Source organism: Salvelinus sp. IW2-2015, linkage group LG11, assembly GCF_002910315.2.
Source record: "Salvelinus sp. IW2-2015 linkage group LG11, ASM291031v2, whole genome shotgun sequence".
Classification (NCBI taxonomy): Eukaryota; Metazoa; Chordata; class Actinopteri; order Salmoniformes; family Salmonidae; genus Salvelinus; species Salvelinus sp. IW2-2015.
Window position 1 is genome coordinate 44,879,608 of NC_036851.1, and position 21,725 is coordinate 44,901,332.

The 21,725-nt window shown below is 45.9% G+C and overlaps 1 pseudogene; it reads left to right on the top strand.

Moving 5' to 3' along the window:
• The window catches only part of LOC111970749 (histone deacetylase 7-like), a 51,589-nt pseudogene that overhangs the window by 21,089 nt on the left and 8,775 nt on the right, over window positions 1-21,725 (top strand).

Consider the following 21,725-nt stretch of genomic DNA (forward strand, 5'->3'; position numbering starts at 1 on the left):
AAGGCGCTACAGAGGGTACTGGAATAGGGAGAGATTGAATATGCCCATTAACACTCCAGCCAGCTGGTCTGCACATCCTCTGAGGTCCAGGCTTGGGATGCTGCACGGCCGAGCTCCCTGCCAACCAGGCTCTCTATACCAGGCGGTGTCAGAGGAAGGCCCTAAAAATGGTCAGATCCCAGCCATCCAAGTCATAGACTGTTCTCTCTGCTACCGCATGGCAATTGCKAACAGGACCCTGAACAACTTCTACCCTCAAGCCATAAGCCTGCTAAATATACTGAACAAAAATATAAATGCAACATGCAACAATTTTAAAGATTTTGCTGAATTACAGTTCATATAAAGAAATCAGTCAATTTAAATAAATTAATGAGGCCCTAATCTATGGATTTCACATGACTGGGCAGGGGTCCAGCCAATCAGAAGGAGTTTTCCCCCACAAAAGGGCCTTATTACAGACAGAAATACTCCTCCGCACCCCCCTCCATGCTATCCCACAGGTGAAGAAGCTGGATATGGAGATCCTGGGCTGGCGTGGTTACACGTGGTCTGCGGTTGTGAGGCTGGTCGGACGTACTGTCAAATTGTCTAAAACGACATTGGAGGCGGGAACATAAATTAACATGACATTTTATGGCAACAGCTCTGGTACAGAGGTAGCTATTTTCTGTTTTTCTGGGCCCGTAAGTAAGCATGTCACTGTTAGTCTACACCTGTCATTTATGAAGCATGTGACTATAATACAATTTGATTTGATTAGACGTGATCAGTTGCAAAGATAGTAGGCATTCCCTCTTTCCATTTCTATGCGTAAGGACTACAGTACTAAGGAGTGGTTCRTACTAACTGTATACTATGTCACCTGAAGTTCAATGACAATGCCATTATTTACCTGTATTACCCTAGCAGCGTTGGCCATTTCACAGCTACACACCCCTCAGTCATCTGCGTCTTTTGTCTGGGCCAAGCCGCTCGCTGATTGATCATGTAGTTAAGCCTATTGTGCTAGTTMCCAAAATAAACATGAAACTTTAGTTTTTTGTTCTGCCGTGCTGTTGAAGAGCTTTGATAGGGTTTTGTTATGTACTGTAGAGGATTTATGATAAGATAGCACATGATGGATCTGTAGCCATTTTGATTTGCCTATATTGATTGTGCTCAGCTTTTATGCATTCAGCTGACTGTTTTGTTGTGTACTGTCTAAGGATGTGTTAGAGAAATGTCCTGACTTGGCCAAACTATTAACATCCATTTGTATGTTGTGTCTGTGTGTACGTGCTTGTGTGTGCGTGTGTGTGTGCGTGTGTGTGTGTGTGCTCGCGCGCGTGTGTGTGTGTGTTCAGCTTCTGATCCCCTCCTGAAGGTGAGAAGTAAACTGAAGAAGCACATCAACTCCAGACAGAACCCTCTCCAACGCAAGACCAGCGCCCCGCTCACAGTCAAGCCCAGAATGCCGGATACTCTGGGTACTCCTGCGTTGTTGTGTCCACTGTCTATCAAAAAAGCCTCTCATGTTATGTTCTCTTAGTGTTCCTCCTTCCTGATGCTGTACATCCCCAGCCGTTMTGCCCCAGCCTAGCACTAACATACCTGGGTTGTATTCATTAATGAGCACAGCGGAAAAAGTAACAAGCGTTTCTTATTGGCCAAGTTCAGGTACACACACAGTTCAATGTATTATCCTGATTGGCTGTCCCTCTCTTCCGTCCTGCAGACTCCTCCCCCAGCAGTACATGTAGCACTCCAGTGTCTGGGTGCAGCTCGCCCAATGACAGCCTTCTCTCGGACAGCCCACTTACTACCGGACTAACCCACGTGGTGAGCCCCTCTCATTCCCCCTCTCCTCCCACCCCTTCTCTCCTCCACCCCCCTCCTCCCCACACACTAACCTCCACCCGCTCTCCTCCCACCCCCTTCTCCCACCACCCTCTTCGCCTCCACCACACTTATCTCATCCACCTTTCTCTTCCTTGCCACACCCCCTATACTCCTACCACCACCCACTATATTCCTTCCCCCTCTCTCCTGCTCTACCTCTCACCCCCTCTCTCCTCCCAACCCTCGATACTCTCCACCCCCTCTTCCTCAACCCCCCTCTTCCTCTCCACCCCTCCACTCCTCCAACCACCCTCTTCGTCATGCACACCCCTCTATACGCCTCCCACCCCCCTTCTCCTCTCACCCGCCTCTCTCCTGCGCACGCACACTTGAGTCCGCATCCAACCCCCTGCTTTCCTGCCCACCCCCACCTGCCTCCTCCCACCCCTCTTCCACCACACTATACTCCCCCGCGCCTCTGGCTCCCAACCTTACTCCATCCCCTCCCCTCTTCCTCCCACCCCTCGCCTGACCTCTCCTCCCACCCCCTCTTCTCAACACCTCCTCTCGCTTCCCATCCCCTTCCTCTACGCCACCCCCCTCTCTCCTGCTCCCCTCTCTCTACCCTCTCTCGCTCATCCCCTCTCCTCACACCCCCTCTCTCTCCCCCGATCCTATCTCGCTCAACCCCCTCTTCCTCCCACCCCCTCGCTCTCTACCCCACTATCCTCTCTCTCCCACCGCCTGCTCTCCTTCCTCCCACCCCGTCGCTCCTCCACCCTCTCTCTCCACCCCGTCTCCTCCCATCCCCTCTCTCCTCTCGTGTATAGTATATGTGTAAGCACAGTGCCTTGAGAAAGTATTTGACTTTGACTTTTCCACGTTTTGTTGTGTTACAAAGTGGGATAAAAATGGATTTCATTGTAGTTTTTTGTTAGGACCTACACAAAATACTCTGTCATGTCGAAGTGGAAGAAGAATTCAAACATTTTTGGGGGGAATTAATGGAAAATAAAACACTACTATATTTGTATTAGATTATAAGTGTTCAATCCCCTGAGTCAATACATGTTAGAATCCCCTTTGGCATTGATTACAGCTGTGAGTCTTTCTGGGTAATTCTGAGATTTGCAAACCTGGATTGTACAATATATTTTTTTAATTCTCAAGCTCTGTCAAGTTGGTCTTTGATTATTGCTAGACAACCATTTTCAAGTCTTGCCATAGATTTTAAAGCCGAGTTAAGTCAAAACTGTAACTAGGCATCATTCAATGTCGTCTTGGTAAGAAAATCCAGTGTATATTTGGCCTAATGTTTTAGGTTATTGTCCTGTTGAAAGGTGGATTTGTCTTCCAGTGTCAGCAGACTGAACCAGGTTTTCCTGTAGGACTTTACCTGTGTTTAGCTCTATTACTTTTTTTTTAATCCTAAAAAACTCCTCAGTCCTGAACGATTGCAAGCGTACCCATAATATGATGCAGCCACCACCATGCTTGAAAATATGACATTTACATTTAAGTCATTTAGCAGACACTCTTATCCAGAGCGACTTACAAATTGGAAAGTTCATACATATTCATCCTGGTCCCCCCGTGGGGAATGACCCTGGCGTTGCAAGCGCCATGCTCTACCAACTGAGCCACACGGGACCACAAGTGGTACTCAGTGATTTGTTGTGTTGGATTTGCCCCAACATAATGCTTTGTATTCAGAACAAACAGTTCATTTCTTTGCACATTACTTATGCTGCCTAATAACAGCACTCCACTCTCCTGGGAAGGTTTTCCACTAGATTATGGAACATTGCTGCATACAAACAGCCTCCACTCTCCTGGGAAGGTTTTCCACTAGATGTTGGAACATTGCTGCTACAACAGCCTCCACTCTCCTGGGAAGGTTTCCACTAGATGTTGGAACATTGCTGCTACAACAGCCTCCACTCTCCTGGGAAGGCTTTCCACTAGATGTTGAACATTGCTGCTTATAACGCCCTCCACTCTCCTGGGAAGGCTTTTCCACTAGATGGACATTGCTGCCTACAACAGCCTCACTCTCCTGGAAGGCTTCCACTAGATGTTGAACATTGCTGCTACAACAGCCTCACTCTCTCTGGGAAAGGCTTTCCACTAGATGTTGGAACATTGCTGCTACAACAGCCTCCACTCTCCTGGGAAGGCTTTCCACTAGATGTGAACATTTGGCTGCTACAAACAGCCTCCACTCTCCTGGAAGGCTTTCCACTAGATGTTTGGGAACATTGCTTCTATAACAGCCTCCACTCTCCTGAGAAGCTTTCCACTAGATGTTAGGAACCATTGCTCGCACGGGACTTCCGTTCTGCCACGAAAGAGCATTTAGTAGGTTGGGCCTTGATTTAAGGCGATTAGGCCTGGCTCGCAGTCGGCGTCCAATTCATCCCGAAGGTGATCGATGGGGTTGAGGTCAGGGCTCTGTGCGCAGCCAGCTCAAGTTCTTCCACACCGATCTCAACAAACCATTTTTGTATGGACCTCACTTTGTGACGGGGCATTTGTCATGCTGAAACAGGAAAGGGCTTCCCCAAACGTTTGCCACAACATTTGGAAGCACAGAATCATCTACAATGTTCATTTTATGCTGTAGCGTGTTAGATTTCCCCTTCATTGGAGCTCAGGGGCGTAGCCCGAACCATGAAAAACGCCCCAGACCATTATTCCTCCTCCACCAAACTTTACAGTTGGCACTATGCGTTGGGCAGGTAACGTTTTTCCTGATCCCCCTGGGCAATTCTTTTCCATGGAGGGCCACATGATAATATATTTTGCCATCGCAGGCCAGAATCATATTACAGATTATACATCATGTGTATGACAGATATATCTACTGTAAATCACAATCCAGATATGCTACTTATTTTACTTTTTTAACATTAGCAGAAATAACCACATTCATGTTCTCCTTTTTGTGGTATTGTTCATTATTAAACAGGCAATAAACTACACGCAGGGAAAGTACAGGCTGTGCATTCAGCACCACGGACAGAACTCTTGTTAACAGGTATGCACAAAAACCACAAGAAAGAGAGAGAGCTCAACATACATTTAAACTACTCAATCAGTGTGAGGAGTGAAGTCTCTGATGGCATTGACTAGAGCAGTGAAGTCAGGTATAGTTTCTGCGTCGCTATGCGCAGGATTGCTGAGAGGTGAGAGTCAGTAAGAGATGATCTGTGTCTTGACTTTCATCACTGAAAATGTCTGTTCACATACTAGGTTGACCGAACAGGTACAAACTTCTTCTGAGCATGACTCTCTAATCTTTGGAAAGTTTTGTTCATCGAGATGCATAGAACCTCGTCAGTGACATTGTTTTGATAGTTCTCCAATCACTGCATCAGACTGAAGATCGATAAGCTCAAGTTTCAGGTCAGTTGGAGAGTTATCCACATTGAAGGTGAAAGGAGAGGAAACCAACCCATGTTCATTTTCCTCAAAACAACAGAAAACTCACCATCAAAGCACGCAGCAGTGAGGTATATTTCTCCCGCTGGTCATCTGATAGGGAACAGAACTAGTAGTGTCGGAAGTTGGGTGAGATTTTGGCTTCTACTTGGCGGGTCAGGAGGAGTAATTTTCCCTTGAGGCTTTGGACCAGGCTGTACATTCTGACGTGCAAAAAGGCCCTTCCCCTGTAGTTGGAATTCAGTTCATTCATGGAGGGCCATGATGTCCACGGTGAAGGCAAAATCTGCCAACTTTCTTTATCTTGCAGTTGAGGGAAATCAAACATATTTTCCTTTCATTTGCAAAAACTCATCAATCTCCGACTTCAGTCCCACACCTTTTTAAGCTCCTTCCCCGAAACACAGCCATCTACATTGTGTTGTAGGGGAGATCTGCATGGCCCGACTCTGTCTCTTCCAACAGTGAGACAAACTGGCTGTGGTTTAAAGATTTTGCTCTTATGAGTTTCCGACTTTAGTGACTGTATCCACAACAGGCTCATTTTCAGAAACACGTTTGCAGAGCACCAGCCTGATGAATTAATGCAGTGCAGGAAAATCATTTTCTGATCTGGGTTCAGCTACTTAATCTCGCATCCTTTTCAAAAGGCCAATGTTTTCCTGTCAAGTTTGGGCACCCATCAGTGGTCACGCTGGATATATTTTTTAACTCAGTCCCAGCTTTGCCACACACTTATTAACCTTCCAATAAATATTCCCTGTGGTTGTGCTCTTCATTGACTGCACTGAAGCTCCTCTGTAATTTCGCATATGCCTCGTAAGAATATCAAGAACGGTGCCGTGTCACCTGCATAACTGCTCATCCAGGGCCAAGGAGAAATAGGTGAAATCCTTTACCTTGTCTTTCAACTGTTGTTCCATATTCTCTGCAATGTCCTCAACACGCCGTGTCACTGTTCGTCTAGACAGGGAAACATTTTCAAACAGCTCTTCCTTCTCAGGGCAAAGTATTGCTGCAGAGTCAATTAAAAACACTTTAATGAATTCGCCCTCAGCGAATGGTTTGCTATGTTTAGCAATTTTGTGGGACAGTACATAGCTAGCTCTCGCAATTCCATCATTTGCTGAATGCAGTTTTGTGAAAAGTCCTTGTTGCTTTTGCAACTGAGAAAGCCACTCTTTAGAGTGGATGCTTCGTCTGGAAGTGTCGGGACAAGTTGTAGTTTTTCAAGACAGCGATGCTCTCTTTGCACACAAAGCACACAGCTTTCCCTGATACCTCAATAAAGAAATATTTCGATGTCCACTCTTGCTGGYACACCCTACATTCATTGTCTATTTTCCTTTTCTTTGAAATCTTTGAAAAACTATTTTTTGCGCAATTTCTATCTAGCTACTATTTGTAACTGTGACATGTGTGTATCTCAAATTCTTTATGTGATCTGAGCATGATTCCGCGGGCCATACTGAATCGGGTCGCACACAGCCCCCGGGCTGGCCTTTACCCTGGTCACGTCCCATCGCTGCAGCTCCCGTACGGACTCGGGACAGGTGAAGGTCGGGAGCCATGCTTCCTCTGAAACACGACTCCGCCAAGCCGCACTGTTTRTTGACACTGCTCGCTTAACCCGGAAACCGGCTGCACCAATGTGTTAGAGGAAACACCGTACASCTGGCGACTGAAGTCAGCGTGCCACCACAAGGAGTTGCAAGAGCGCGATGGGACAAGGACATCCAAGCCGGCCAAACCCTCCCCTAACCCTGACGACGCRGGGCCAATTGTGCGCCGCCTCATGGGTCTCCCAGTCGCGGCTGGCTGCGACACAGCCTGGGATCAAACCCAGATCTGTAGTGATGCCTCTAGCACTGCGATACAGTGACTTAGACCGCTGCACCACTCGGGAGGCCCTCATCCACCAAACTTTACAGTTGCTACTATGCATTCGCCAAACTCAGATTCGTCCGTCGTACTGCCAGATGGTGAAGCATGATTCGTCACTCCAGAGAATGTGTTTCCACTGCTCCACAACCCAATGGTGGCGAGCTTTACACCACTCCAGCCGACACTTGGCATTGCACATGGTGATCTTAGGCTTGTGGAACCCATTTCATGAAGCTCCCAATGAACAGTTATTTTGCTGACGTTGCTCCCAGAGGCAGTTTGGAACTCGATAGTGAGTGTTGCAACCGAGGACAGACGATTTGGAGGTTGCATGGCTGTGTGCTCTATGTTATACACCTGTCAGCAACGGGTGTGGCTGAAATAGCTGAATCCACTAATTCGAAGGGGTATCCACATACTTTTGTATATAGTATATGTTTTAATTGAATAAGGGCTGATTGAATAACATGGCAGTGGTGTACAGTTGTCCATCTCTCTTTCTCTCTCTCTCTCTCTCTCTTCAACAGGCCTGTTTAAAACATTTGGCCACCTGGCTGTACTGTACCATGAATATTAGATTAGTGTTCAACTGACGTGTCCTTTTCAGTTTCCCAAGAATATTTTTCACCACTCAGATTTCAGCAAACTGATGCTTTTTTTCTGCTCTTACACTTATACTAAAGGAATGAAACAGTCAATCTATTCTAACAGACATTGAAACCTTGAGGACTGAACTTTGATACCCCAGCAGTTAGTAATTGAGTGCACACTACCTACAGTAATTGAATCAAGTTTAAATGACTATTGTTGTTTGAGTTAACWCTACTCAATTTATTTAGTGTGTTTYGCAGTTATGTTTGAATGTTTTGTGTTTTCCGGACCAGGTCTACCTGCCCATGGAGAGACACAGTGCTGCCCACCATCACATCCAGCCCATGTTCATCCTGGAGCCCTCAGGACTGCTGCATACACAGCTAGTCACTGGTGAGACACACACAGATATACATACACGCACACACACACCTGTAGTCCATCCTGGAGCCGCCTCAGACTGCTGCATAACAAGTGACAGTGGTGAGACACACACAGATATACATTACACGCACACACACCCTGTAGTCATCGCTAGGAGCCCTCAGGACTGCTGCATACACAGCTAGTCATGGCTGGAGACACACACAGATATAACATACACGCACACACACACCTGTAGTCATCCTGGAGCCTTCAGGACTGCTGCATCCAGCTATCACTGTGACGAACACACACAGATTATACATACAGCAACCACACTGTTAAAGTCATCCTGGAGCCCTCAGGACTGCTGCCAAATAACACAGGCTACGTCGACTGGTGAGACACACACAGAATATACATAACGCACACACACACCTTGTAGTCCATCCTGGAGCCCTCAGGACTGCTGTACACAGCTAGTCACTGGGTGAGACACACACAGCATATACATCACACGCACACACACACCTGTAGTCATCCTGGAGCCCTCAGGACTGCTGCATACACAGCTAGTCACTGGTGAGACACACACAGATATACATACACGCACACACACAACCTGTAGTCATCCTGGAGCTCAGGCACTGCTGCAGTTACACCGCTAGTCACTGGTGGAGACCACACAGATATCAATCACGCACACACACACCTGTAGTCATGCCTGGAGCCTTTCAGAACTGCTGCATACACGCTAGTCACTGCGGTGAGAACACACACAGATATACAACACCGCACACAATCCACCTGTAGTCATCCTGGAGCCTCAGGACTGCTGCATACACAGCTAGTCACTGGTGAGACACACACAGATATACATACACGCAACACACACACCTGTAGTCATCCTGGAGCCTTCAGGACTGCTGCATGTGCAGCTAATCAAAACACACAGAGCGAACTGCCCTCTATTGACCATTTGACTGAATTCCACTTACTTCATCCACTCATCCACTGGATGCTATTTCCTGTTACCCAGATCATCAAACTGATCTATTTCATGGCATCCCAAGACTCATACAAAGCTAGTGAGTTGCACGTTGGGTCCAGTAATGAGCAAAGTTGCTGATTCGAATCCCCGAGCCTGAGCTAGAGTAAAATAGTAATTCTGCCCCTGACATCAATACATCAAATGTATTTATAAACGCCTATCTTACATCAGCTGATGTCCAAAAGTGCTGTACCAGAAGACCAGCCTAAATCCCCAAACAGGCAAGCAATTGCGGTGTACACGGCAGTTTAACCCACTGTTCCTCCGGTAGGCTGGTCATTTGTAATAAAATTTGTTTCTTAACTGACTTGCCTGGTTAAATAAAAAATTCGCACACAGTCCCTCTCCTCTCTGGTCAAGATATAACATCATTTTCTATTTTTTTTTCGGTCAAACATGATGATCTGATTCTTCTCTCTCTCTCGTCTCTCTCTTCTCTCTCTCTCTCTTCATCTCTCTCCTCTCGTCATCTCTCTCTCTACTCCTCTCTCCTCTCCGCCTTCTCTCTTGCTCTCTCTCCCTTCTCTGCTCCCTCCTTTTCTCTCTCTCTCCCCTCTTTCTCTCTCCCCTTTTTTTTCTCTCTCTCCCATTTCTCTCCTCTATCCCTCTTCACTTTCTCCTTCCCACCTCTCTCTTCCTCCAGTGAGAGGTCTGAACCCAGGCCTTATCCAGTACCCCTCCTCCAGACTGGAAGGCCTGGCCACCTTGGGCCCCCACAGGCCCCTGGGTCGGACCCGGTCTGAGCCCCCACTGCCCTCTCACCAGCAGCACCAGCTACTGCAGCAGAACCACAATCTGCTGCTGGAGAGACTCAAACAAAACACACACCTGGACCAGGTGAGAGGGAGCACAGATTGGACACACTCACACAGCTTGGGAATTGTCGAGCAACATGCGCATGTGCACGCACACACACACACACACACACACACACAGTACAATACATATATCTATAGACTGCATAATAGTACTGGTGAGACATGAAGAAGAAGAGTGAAGACTAACGCATGATGACCTTTGACCCTCTGAGAAGCCTCGTCTCACACAGATCCCCTCGGAGGACATGGACCCAGAGGAGATCAGGTCAGGGGAGGGGGATGGATACCAGAGAAGTAGACAGAGTGGAACCAGCAGCTCTGAGTCAATGTGGGACACAGAGTCTACCTCCTCACGAGACAGCCATGGGGAACATATCAGGAAATGCACACCTCTGATGAATCAGGTACATGTTCTCACACACGCACGCACGCACGCTCGCACGCACGCACGCACGCACGCACGCACGCACGCACACACACACACACACACACACACACATGCATCAGAGGAGCTATAGGAGGACAGGCTCATTGTAATGGCTGTAATGGAATGAATTGAACGGTATCAAACACATCAAAGATATGGAAACCACGTTTGACTACGTTCCATTTAGGCCATTCCGCCATTACATTGAGCCCATCCTCCTATAGCTCCCCCCACCAGCCTCCTCTGATATGCATGCATGCGGACYCACACACACTCACAACACACCTGAAGCGCTACCTAGGTCATACAGAAAATTATTCAATTAGTCCCACTCCCAACTACAGCTTCAGTTCAGACCAACTGTTTGGCTCACCAATAGAGGGCACCATATAATAACAGCTCAATAGCTCAGCTCTTAGTTGCCTGTTTTATGTCATTGCTAAAGTAATGGGTAAACAAATAAACAAACAAAATAATCATACTTCTACTCATCTTTTTTCTCTCTCTCTCACTCTCTCTCCGTTCTCCCGTTCCTCCCCGTTTCTCCCTCCATTCCTCCCCGTTTCTCCCACCATTCCTCCCCGTTTCTCCCTCCATTCCTCTCCCTTTCTCCCTCCCTCTTGTCCCCCCTTTTCTTTCCCCATCTTCTCCACACTCTCTCCTCCCTCCCTCCCCCTCCAGTCATTCCATTGGGAGCAGTCCAGGCACCTTCAGGTCCTGACAGAAAGGCGCAGACAGGTGACCTACCTGGACAGCCTGGGTGTGCCTGTGGTTCTTGGCCCTTCCCACCGCCCCCTTGGCCGTGCAAAGTCCTCCCCTGCCTCCACCTCTCTTCCCCCTCCTCCACAGCCCACAGACACCCCGCTGTCTCTGCCCAGCACTGGTCCGGAGACCCCCACCAAGCTACGATTCACCACTGGTGAGAAAGACTTGGGGAGTGCTGTACACAATGCTTTATGTTGTATCACATGGTCAGTTTACTATATATTCAGCTCTATGTCCCGTCTATAGAATGACATATTATAACTTCATTTAATAGGATCGCTGGCTGACTAGCTGGCTGTCTGGCTGGCTGTCTGCAGGCTGGCTTGATTGGCTGTCTGGCTTGACTGGCTGGCTGGCTGGCTGGCTGACTGGCTTGACTGTTTTCTTACCTATTTCCGTATGTATCTACCTGTGTTGTGTGTGGTGTGGTGTGGTGTGTGTGTTGTGTGTGTGTGTGTGTGTGTGTGTGTGTGTGTGTGTTGTGTGTGTGTGTGTGTGTGTTGTGTGGTTGTGTGTGTGTGTGTGTAGGTCTGGTTATGATCTCAGATGTAAGCCACAAGTGCACCTGTGCGGACAACAGCCGACACCCAGAGCATGCTGGGAGAATCCAGACCATTCTGGTCCAAGATTTGGCAAGAAGAGGCTCAGAACCGTGTGGAGGTGTGTTGTTATGATAATAATTATATTATTATATATTATATATATATATATATAAATAAACTATTATTTAATGGTTTTGTGTGTTATATTATGATATATTATACCAGGTGTTTTCTCAACATCTGGTCTGTGGACCGGTGCCGGTCCCTGAGATGGTTTTCTGACACCTAAATCTAGGAAACGCCAGACTTAGAATCTGGCCTATTGTGTCATCGCATGGAAAAAAAAAGATACTAAACGAGGAGCGGAAGCAGGGCGGTAGCTCCAGCCCTCTATCGCTACAAGACTCAGGCAAGTCTATGGGCCAAATGTCCCTTCCCCTTCCAAATTTAGAAAGATGCGCATGCACGCTAAATTGTGATTTGTTCAAATACCAGTGACGAAAAACCTGTGCACCGGAACAACTGTTAGATAGTCGTCGCATTCCACAGTCTTTTGACAGATGTTACGATACTATTTATGTGTCACGAGAGATAAACTCACACTTAGTAAAGCTACAGTGCTACTTTGTTCAAAGATGATGGCCAATTTCTAACGCCTACTATGATCACTACTGTCACTTAGAGTTAAGCTAACATTGCAGCTCCCTCTACCCTGGCCAACTTGTGTGAGTGTCTGTTATTTCGTGTGTGTGTGTGTGTGTGTGTGCACCACAGTCAGTTTGAGTGGTGTGTGTGAGCGTGTGCGTGCAGGTGTGTGTGCGTGCGTCCATCCATGTGTGTATGTATGTGTGTTAACATGACAATTTAATGAAGCGTGTGTGTTTTGCTGCTGTAGTGTATCCGTAGCAGGAAGGCCTCTCTGGAGAGCTTCAGTCTGTCCACTCCGAGAAGCACGTCCTGCTGTATGGCACCAACCAACTCCATCGTCTCAAAATGGACAACCGCAAGCTGGCTGGTGTGACACACACACACACCTCTTCACACAGACACACACTCAGTCTCTATCTTTCACACACACACACACACACACACACACACACAACACACACACACACACACACACCACACCACACCACACCACACCACACACACCAACACACACACACACACACACACACACACACATCATCTTCACTCACTGACACATACAGTACTACACACACTCAAACCAACACAGCTCTGATGCCTTTCATTGTCAAACACTCACTTGGGCAATAGGCAAATATCTGTATTTTTGCACACTCATACTCACATACATGGACCTATACACATGCATGGATCATTTGTGACCGACCGCCTCGATTCGGTCTTATGTAGCAACATTTTAAATGCAATTTTTTTCTTTGGATAAAAGTAGAGAKTCAGTAAACAACCAAAGACTTCAAAACTTAAAGTGGTAAAAGTAGTAGCCTACAATAAGGAAAAACTCGRGGTAAAAATATACACTATCTAGTCCTTGGCCTGTATCCTAATCTGACTTTGGTTCAGGTCATGTTGTTCTTCACATTACCGTCTCTGGTAAACACACACTACACTACAATTAACCATAATCCCAACCCATAGCTACAATACAAACAGATTGTCATAGCTAGCCACCATCCATGAAATGCTGTAGAATGAATCTGCAGGTAGCTAAAACTAACCAACTTGATTCAATTACACAGATCGTACACGCAACGTTAGCTAGCGAGCAGGCAAGCTAACATTCGCTAGCTAACTAACAGTAAGCTTCAACTTGCAATGAAAACGACTTTCTGGTAAAATGTGAAAGCTGTAATATCTGAAAATGAAGCTAGACTCTTACCTGTATACATGGATGAATGCTTCACGGCAGACTGGAACCATTTKACTAAGTAAGACGTRCTGTGTCTTTTCCGTTTTGTTTGTCACTACAGCTTGTTTGGCCCGTTGCATCAAGTCACGCCGGTTCACACTGGCCGTGTGCAGAAAGTAGTCCATCACAACTTTTTCCCACTGATCTTTGTCGATAGTGCCTGCTAAYTCCAGGGCAGCAACGTTGTTTAGAGCAGTAGCAACACTTTTGCTACATTATATCTTTCAAACGAGAGAAAGGATTACCAACACATACTGAGCTGCTCATGTTATAGACAGAAGTGWGCTACATGGCAGACCAATCTGAACTCATCTCTTGGCATGTCCAGCCCACCCATTATCTCAGCCAATCATGGCTAGCGGGAAGGTTCCCATCTTTTTCCATAGCTAAACCAACTAAGCTCTTAATTTAAAAATGTTATTCGTATTTACAGATGGCATACAAGTGTGTTATTAAAGCACATTAAAGTTATCTTATCTTTCTCTTGCAGGGATCTTATCTCAAAGCATGTTTGTGATGCTACGATGTGGAGGAGTTGGGGTGAGTTACTCAAAAGTACACACACACATACACAACACACACACACACACACACTTACAGTACACAGGCACACAGCTCAACATACCCTGTAATGCACAATCAAAGATTGTGAAATCTTTCCACTTATCTAATCACATTACAAAATGGCAAACATTACATGCTTGATTATGCCTCATTACACAATTAAGCTAATAGGACTACAAATTATGGAGGATGTTGTTGTTGGCAGGGACTTGGTCGAAACGCCAAATAGATATCAAAGACAAAGAAAAGGTGAGAGATGAGAAAGAGAACGAGGGAGAGAGAGAGGGAGAAAGAGGGAGAGAGAGAGGTGGACTTTATGGACACCAAAGAAGAGGATGAGGCAGGGATGAGTTGAAGAGGAATAAGAGAAAGGGGGGGGGGGGATTAGGAAGAAGTAGGCTTGTATGGTGTTGATAAGGTCGCAGTTGTAAATGAGAACTTGTTCTCAACGAGCCTACCTGGTTAAATAAAGGTGAWWTAAAAAATAAMAAAAMAAATAAGGAAGGAGAAAAWGCGGACATTAATGAAGACGAAGAGGAGATGAGAGAAGGAAGAAGGAGTTGAGAGAAACAGGGAGAAAATGAAAGTGGAGGAGGAGAGGATGGTTTGTATCAAAGAAGGAGAATATATTTGCAGACACAGAAGATGAAGAAGGGATGAGTGGATGAGGAAGAAGATGAGGGGGAATAGGAGGAGGAAGGGGCTTTGTATAGTGTTGATAAGGCGCCTGATCTGTCTGGATTTCCGGCTCTTGGCTCCTCTGGTCAGGCACACTGATTGGAACAAGATGGCCAAGACGGTGATAAAAGAAATTTCTCTGATTTCATTGTTCCGTTGTGCCAAACCGCCAGAAATGTGGAGTTTTGAAACATGGAATAACAAAGGGAGGGAGAGAGAGAGAGAGAGAGAGAGAGAGGATCTGAGAACAGGAATACTTTACTACCCCCTTTACACCAGCAGTAAGTCAATGTTGTGGTGATTAGTGTGGGTAAATGTTACCCTTGCCAAACCCTTCCCCCTGGCTCTCAATAAGTCATGATGCTCTTCATTTGGTTGGAATTAACAGTAGTAATCCAATACTGGAATCTTTCCTACAACCTGTCACAACCTGTCACCTCCCTATTCCAATGGGTGACTTCCTCTTTACCTCATTGGTCTGACACCATTTTCAATCAATGAACTTCTTGGTTTTGCGTGATTGACAGGTGGACAATGATACGATCTGGAACGAGATGCACACATCAACGGCGTCTCGCTTGGCAGCAGGCAGCGTGACGGAGCTGGCACTCAGGGTGGCACAGGGAGAGCTGAAGGTGAGACCGCCAATCGCAACCCCCACTTAGTCCTGTCCGAGCCGTAACACAGCTGATCAGAATTGTCAACCCCGTAACATACATGAATACACATTGAAGCATACTGTATAGTCATTTCTCTTCGTGGCTTATTGAATTTATGAATTTCACATGAAATTGGAATTTAAACATTGCCTTTTTATATCAGTTCCATTTATATATCAATACCATGTATTCTGAACTGATGAACATCAAATTGTAAGTGCTTTTGTAAGTTGTATGTGCTCAGAGAGAGCCAAAGTGTAACAGTTTCTATTCCCATCTCACAGAATGGCTTTGCAGTGGTGAGGCCCCCTGGACATCATGCAGCCCACTCTACCCCCTTGTAAGTACTGCACCACACACACACACACACACACACACGGAAACAGGAGGTCTCTAAAATAATTTCAAAGGGTTCCCTACACATCAAAAGTACCTTTCAGGTGTGTGTTATGTGTGTGTATAGAGTATGTGTTACACTTGCCCAAGGCTAACAGCAATCTACGTCTACCCGCGCTGCTCAATTCATGCCCAGCTTTCAGGACATTGTGCTGTCAGCCTATAGCACCACCTCTAAGTGTGTGCATGTGTGTGTGAGTGTGTTTGTGTGTGTCACTCTTAAATAGAAGGCATTAGTGCACTTACCACATGTGTGTGTGTGTGTGTGTGTGTGTGTGTGGTTGTCTGCTTGTGTGCTTGCATATGCGTGTGTTTGCTTGCGTCTGTGTGTGTGTGTGCGTGTTTGAGTTCACGCGTGCTAGTGTGTGTACTCAGCAGTGCCTGTCAGTAGTTATTTATGTGTCGATAATGACTCTGGAGGAGAAGAGTTGGACAGCAGATATGATCTACAGTTTAGTTCACACTCCCCGAGCTTATAGCTCCTGCTGTCAGTACCGCTATTTCCCGTCATTCATACTTTGCAACCCTACGTTCTGGTACTGTCCAACCATACCGTGCCTAAATTTGAGTGCATGTTCAGTGAAACAAAGCATGTTTGACCCATTGGCACTAATGTCCTCACATCACCTKGTTTGTGTATAGTGAGAACGGCCTCACATTATCATGGGGATATCTCCTGGAGACCTTTCACTTYAAAAAGCCTTGACTTTACATTGGGTGTCTATGGTGTCATTATGAGGACATGTTCTCATAAGTCTTCATATGTCCCCATATGTGTGTTTCTCCAAAGGGGTTTCTGCTTCTTCAACTCCGTGGCCATCGCAGCCAAGCAGCTCCAGCACAAACTCAGCGTCAGCAAGATCCTCATTGTGGACTGGGTGAGAGATGGCCGCTGTCACTGGTCCCCACATGGGATCTAAACACAGACACACACACGTGCTTAATTTAACACACATATTGACCATAAGCTTGGTGTCAGCATTCACACTGATCTCTGCTTTCCACATGAGTCAGACCTGCCACGAGTCTGGGCCTAGGCATACACACACACAACACACACCAACACACACCACACACACACACACACACACCACACACACACACACACACACACACACCACACCACAACACCACACACACACAACACACACACACACACCACACACACACACACAAACTTATAAGGACAAATAATTGTATGTATTTTTAGTGTGAAATCACTAAAGGCGATGATGCAACATTAAGATCAAGAATTAGACTGGTTTAGTATACTAAAGAATTAAGAGTCTGACTGCCCCTTGACCTTTCTCACCAATGTTCAGGATGTTCACCATGGGAACACGGTACCAGTCGGTCTCTACAATGACCCAGCGTGCTGTACATCTCCCTGCATCGCTATGACAATGGCAAATTCTTCCCCGCGTAGCGGGGCCCAGCTGAGGTTATTAGGTTGCACTATCCACCGCGTATACATCATGCTCTCCCATTGGTAGATGGAACTGTCCATCAAAACATGATTGTTTGTGACCATTTGGAAAAGAAAACGTCTGAGCAAGCACCGAACAGATTGGGTCGGCCCACTAGTCTGAAAACCCTTCAGCATCTGTTACCACCCACCAAATACCACACCACCCACCCCCATTTTTCCCATTCTCACAAAACTGTGAGGATGAAAAAGTGGATGTTTTCCATAAACTTCATCATGAGGGGATGGTCCAATGAGGCTGTTCTGGCTTGGATGTGGCTTTGCCTTAATGGCCACTCGACCTCCACTGAGCTGTGTGGTAAACCTCTGAAGTCTCTGTGTCCCTCCACCACAGCACCATGTACCTATATAACACACTAGGCGGTAGCAGTGATGTCACCACAGCACCATGTACCTATATAACACACTAGGGGTAGCAGTGATAGTCACCACAGACCATGTACCTATATAACACACTAGGGGGTAGCAGTGATGTCACCACAGAACCATGTACCTATATAACACACTAGGGGTAGCAGTGATGACACCACAGAACCATGTACCTATATAACACACTAGGGAGACAGTGATGTCACCACAGAACCATGTACCTATAAACACACTAGGGGGTAGCAGTTGATGTCACCACAGGCACCAATGTACCTATATAAAACACTAGAGGGGTAGCAGTGATGTCACCATAGCAGTGATGTCACCACAGCACCATGTACCTATATAACACACTAGGGGGTAGCAGTGATGTCACCACAGCATCATGTACCTATTTAACCACACTAGGAGGTAGCAGTGATGTCACCACAGCACCATGTACCTATATAAAACACTAGAGGGTAGCAGTGATGTCACCATAGCAGTGATGTCACCACAGCACCATGTACCGATATTCACACTGGGGTAGCGGCGATGTCACCACAGAACATGTACCTATATACACACTCGGGGGTAGCAGTGATGTCACCACAGAACATGTACCTATATAACACACTAGGGGGTAGCCAGTGATGTCACCACAGAAACCATATACCTATATAGCACACTAAGGGGGTAGCAGTGATGTGTCACCACAGCACCATGTACTATATAACACACTAGGGGGTAGCAGTGATGTCACACAAGCACCACGTACCTATTAGCACACTAGGGGGTAGCAGTGATGTCACCACAGCACGCAATGTACCTATATAACACACTAGGGGGTAGCAGTGATGTCACCACAGCACGCATGAACTATATAACCACTAGGGGGTAGCAGTGATGTCACACAGCACCATGTACCTATATAACACACCAAGGGAGGTAGCGCTGATGTCACCACAGAACCATGTACTATATAACACCACTAGAGGTAGCGGTGATGTCACCACAGAACCATGTACCATATATAACACACTAGGGGGTAGCAGTGATGTCACACAGCACCTGACTGAACCCTATAAACACACTAGGAGTAGGCAGTGATGTTCACCACAGCACATGTACCTATATAAACACACAAGGGGGTAGCGCTGATGTCACCACAGACCACTGTACCTATATAACACACTAGGGGGTAGCGGTGATGTCACCAAGCATCATGTACCATATATACACACTAGGGGTAGCGGTGATGTCCCACGCAGCCATGTACCTATATAACACACTAGGGGTTAGCAGTGATGTCACCACAGCATCATGTACCTATATATACACACTAGGGGGTAGCGGTGATGTCACCACAGCAACCATGTACCTATATACACACTAGGGGGTAGCGGTGATGTGACCAGGGGTACTACACAGAAACATCAGGGTATCCCTAATTCCACCCAGCATCTTTTAAACATGAAAGGAAAGACAGAAGGGAAATAAAATAGAAAAAAAAAATGAAGAAAGAGGATGAAGAAAGAGAAGAAACATGATGGATAGAGAGAGAGAGAGAGTGTGTGTGTGTGGTGTGTTGTGTGTGTTGTGTGTGTGTGTTGTGTGTGTGTGTGTGTGTGTGTGTGTGTGTTGTGTGTGTTGTGTGTAGTGTGTGTGTGTGTGTGTGAGAGACAGAGAGTGACTAGTTGGCAGTGTATGGCGGAGCACATGTGTTTTGAATTTACCCTGTGAACATCCAGTCCACCAAGAGACATTCTGCGATGCACATCATCACACACACACACACACACACACAAAGGAAATTACCACGGTTTGTTGCCAATGGGGTGTCACTCAGTCCTCACTCTCTCCTCACCATGACATTGAGTGATGTTGGAGAGGTTTTCAAAAGCTAAATAGCTACAGTAAATAGCTAATTAGCTACAGTAATTAGCTACAGTAAATAGCTAATTAACTACAGTAAATAGCTAAATAGCTACWGTAAATAMCTAAATAGCTACAGTAAATAGCTACATAGCTACAGTAAATAGCTAATTAGCTACAGTAATTAGCTACAGTAAATATTCTCCCACCCCATTAATGTGAGGTCAAATCAGGTTGTGCCTGGCATTTGGTGAAATATACTCTCTTGTGACAGACGTTAACATTTGGTTCTGGGTGCTAAGTTTGGGTGAAATATAGCTAGAAACTAAATATCGACAACTCAAGAAAATATGTCTCTGTAGTGTGTTAAAACTGGGACATATTCTGGGTGTAGTTTTGTGATTTATGAGCAGATTTTACAAATTGTATCAAAAATAAAAATTGTTGTGTTGATGGAGGCGTTGAATTAATGTCCAGCCGTCTTTCATTTGGAAATTGTAACCACTCCCTTATGTCACTGAAATGTGACACAGCTTTTCCTCAATGGCACAAATGTGCATTTTGAAACTATGGTGCTGATTGTGTGTGAACATTTGATGCAAAATATCTCACGACCCTCCCTCAGCTCTCAGCATAACTTTCAATGAAGTAAGATGTTAACATGATAACTATGAATATTAATGAATAACAATGAATATCTCTATTTCTCTCTCTCCCATCTCTCTCTCTCTTTCTCCCGTCTCTCTTTCTCTCTTTCTCTTCCTCTCTGTCCAGGTGGGAGTAGGAGCAGGTGAGGGCTTCAATGTCAACGTGGCGTGGACGGGAGGCTTGGACCCCCCCATGGGCGACGCAGAATACCTAGCAGCATTCAGGTAAAGAGTTAGAGATACGCCTAACCTACCTCACCTTACCTCCAGCCCTAATCACATTAAGACAAAACCACAAAAGTGCAAAGATTATATTTTAGTCAATGGGGTGTGCGCGCAATRGATTCATAGAAAGTCTTACCAAAACTCTTCACTCATCCTTGAAATACTACYCACAGCTGGGATGTAACAGACTTGTACAGTATCATGTGTTTATATTGTGATGCGAGTTAGATTTTTGTGATGCCCTCCATTATATGGTGTGGATCCATGCCACTGAATGGAGGTGTGTCTTTTTTCTGTGCACCGCACTTTCCACTTCATTCAAGCCTCAGCCCCTGAATGAATAGCTGCTCGGTTTGCGGCYTAATGAACTTTGAGCGTTCCTGTCAGCGGGGTTGGCTCGCCACCAGACGATGAACAGTATGTGAGGTCCGTATGGTGCATACACACAGTGGGTGGGCCAAGCTCGTCAAACTCACGATTCTAACGGCTGAAGCCATACTGTACCATTACGAGCCATCGATTCTAACAGGCAGACGCTAGGCTCAATGTTTACCCGTAGCATACTATGCTAATTGCTAACTCACTGAGATCCTCTTAAGCAGTATGGTCTGTGTTGATTCACTGGTTGTATAGAAGAATAAGAAAACCTAGTAAGTGTTCCCTAGTTTAGGTGTATGTTACCTAGTGACTATCTTCGTTACGTGTACAGGTAGTTCCCTGTACCTAACAACTGTCACTTCATTTTCATTACAGGTGATTTTCATTACCTAGCAACTGTCACTTCGTTTTCATTGCAGGTAGATGTCATTGCAGGTAGATGTTACCTAGCAACTGTCACTTCGTTTTCATTGCAGGTAGATGTTACCTAATAACTGTCACTTCGTTTTCATTGCAGGTAGATTTTACCTAGTAGTTTTTTCTTACAGTAGCTCAGATGTCAATACAGGTAGCTCTATCACTTCGTTTTCTAAGTAGCCTACAGGTAGATGTTACCTAACTGTTTCTTGTAGACATATAGGCAATATCCTAGTGTGGAATTTGAAAAATATTACTCTGGGAAATCCAAATGTAAAATCCCATGAATTCACCTTAGAAACACATTTTTACAAGTGAAAATGTGTTCACTTTCCCACGTGTTCCCCCACCCAATTCCACCAACAAACACTATAAGTGTGTGTGTGTGTGTGTGTGTGTGTGTGTGTGTGTGTGTGTGTGTGTGTGTGGGTGTGGTGTGATAATCAAGTAGGATC